At 39.1% G+C, this 2,777-nt stretch overlaps 1 pseudogene; it reads left to right on the top strand.

Annotated features, from left to right (window-relative positions):
• Window positions 1-1,664, top strand: LOC136158294 (dnaJ homolog subfamily B member 1 pseudogene; annotated as a pseudogene).
• Window positions 1,665-2,777: the final 1,113 nt, after the last annotated feature.

The raw sequence follows: 2,777 nt of genomic DNA on the forward strand, positions 1-2,777 counted from the left end.
ATGGGAGTTACTGAAGAACAAATTAGTAAATTTGTACATAACTAAGGGATTCATCAATAACAGAACAAAAAGTAACAAAACACCCAAAACTAAATGGGGGGAGGGATATAGGCCTACCTCTTGAATATGTAGGCATCAAAAAATTTTGGGCCAAAGTTTTAAACTAGCCACAGAATATACAGAACAAAGATTGAAAAAAACCCTAGTATAGGGTCAGTTGATGATACAAAAGAAGAGAATGGAGGGAAAGAAAGAGAAAAGACAGTATTGACTCTGGTTCTTGTCAAGATGGCAAATTAGCAGGAGCTGCAGAAATCCTATTCCAATATCACAGGTCAAAACATCACCAACCTCTCAACAAAGCCCAGGTTGGTTTAATGGATGAATTCCAAACATTTCAAGAATAATTAACAATCCTTCTTAAACTCTTTCAAAAAACAGAGAATATTTCCAAACTTATTTTATGGGGCCAACATCACCCTGATACCAAAGCCAGACAAAGACACAAGAAAACCACAAGTCAGTATCCCTGGATGAATACAGATACAAATAGCCTCAATGAAATACTAGCAGACCAAATTTAATAGCATATTAAAATATACAACATGACCAAATGGAATTTATTGCTGGGTTGCAAAGATGCTTCAACATATGCAAATGAATGTGATATAGTACCTAAACAGGAGGAAGAACAAAATCACAAGATCATCATGATAAGATCACGGAGGCCTACAGTGTGCTCAGTGACCCATGCAGGCACGAAATCTTCAACTGCTGAGGGGTGGAAGGCCTGAAGGGCGGTGGCCCCAGTGGCGGGAGCAGTAGCGGTACTAATGGTAGCTCCTTCAGCTACATATTCCGTGGAGACCCTCACGCCATATTTGCCGAGTTCTTCGGTGGCCAAAATCCCTTTCATGCCTTTTTTGGGCAGCACAATAGGGAGGAAGGCATGGACATCGATGACCTGTTCTCCGGCTTCCCTACGGGCATGGGTGGCTTCACCAACATGAACTTTAGACGCTCCCGCTCTGCCCAAGAGCCCACCCAAAAGAAACAAGATCCCCTGTCACCCATGACCTTAGGGTCTCACTTGAAGAGATCTACAGTGGCTGTACTAAGAAGATGAAAATCTCTCCCAAGTGGCTGAACCCCGACAGAAAGAGCATCCACAGTGAAGACAAAATCTTGACCATCAAAGTGAAGCAGGGGTGGACAGAAGGGAACAAAATCACCTTCCCCAAGGAAGGAGACCAGACTTCCAACAACATTCCAGCCAATATCATCTTTGTTTTAAAGGACAAGCCGCACAATATCTTTAAGAGGGATGGCTCTGATGTCATCAGGATCAGCCTTTGGGAGGCTCTGTGTGGCTGTATAATTAATGTCCTCACTATGGACGTCGGGACCATGCCTGTTGTGTTCAAAGATGTCATCAGGCCTGGCATGCAGCAAAAAGTTCTCAGAGAAGCCCACCCTCTCCCCAAAGTGCCCAAGAAACATGGGGACCTCATTATTGAGTTTGAAGTGATCTTTCCAGAAAGGACTCCCCAGATGTCAAGAACCATTCTTGAGCAGGGTCTTCCACTATAGTCAACCCGTGTTCCCCAAGGACTGACCAGGGACCTTTCCAGAGCTCAAGGATTTCCAGACCATGCCACCAGCTGTGGACCTGAAGGAGGGTTCAGGGATGGCTTTTGTCCTATTCAATGTTTTCCAGAGAATATATTACAATCTTTCAAAAAAAAAAAAATCACATGATCATCCTAACAGATGCAGACAACATATCTGACAAAATTTAATACCCTTTCAGGATAAAAGCTCTCAACAAATTAGGTATATATAAGGTACTCTCCTCAGTACAATGAAGGCCATATATTAAAAGCCCAAAACTAAGATCATACAAAATGATGAAAAGCTGAAAGATTTTCTTCTAAGATCTAGAATAAGGCAAAGATAAAGATGTCCACTCTCACCACTTCTATTCAATATAGTACTGGGAGTCCTAGCCAAAACCATTAGGTAATAAGAAAAAGAAATAAACATTCAAATCAGATAGAAAAAAAGTAAAATTATTTGCAGATGTCATGATCTTATGCACAGAAAACCCTAGAGACTCCACATTAAAAAAAACTGTTTAGAAAAAATGAAATCAGTAAAGTTGCAGGATACAAAATTAGTGTACAAAAGTCAGTTGCATTTCTATGCACTAACAACGAAGTATCCAAACAGGAAATGAAGAAAACAATACATTACATTAGTATAAAAAATAATAAAAATACTTAGAAGTAAACTAACAAGGAGGTGAAAGACTTGACACTGGAAAACTATAAAGCATAACTGGAAAAAAAACAAGTGGAAAACATCTTGTGTTTATGTATAGGAAAATTAATATTCTTAAAATGTCTATTCTACCTAGAGCAATCTACAGATTTAGTATAGATCTATCAAAATCCTAATGGTATTTTTTTCAGAAATAAATGCTAAAATTAACAGAACCACAAAAGACCCCAAATAGCTAAAGCAATTTTAAGCAAGAAAAATAAAGCTGGAGGCATCACATTTCCTTATTTCAAAATACAGTTCAAAGTCACAGTAATAGAAACAATATGGCACTGGTATAAAAACAGATGAATTAACCAACCAAACAAAATAGAGAGCCCAGAAATAGAATTACTCATATATGGCCAGTTGATCTTTGACAAGGGTGCCAAGAATACTCAGTGGGGAAAGGACAGCGTCTTCAACAAAAGGTGTTAGGAAAACTGGATATCCACATG

The sequence above is a fragment of the Muntiacus reevesi genome, chromosome 1 (assembly GCF_963930625.1).
Source record: "Muntiacus reevesi chromosome 1, mMunRee1.1, whole genome shotgun sequence".
NCBI classification, from domain to species: Eukaryota; Metazoa; Chordata; class Mammalia; order Artiodactyla; family Cervidae; genus Muntiacus; species Muntiacus reevesi.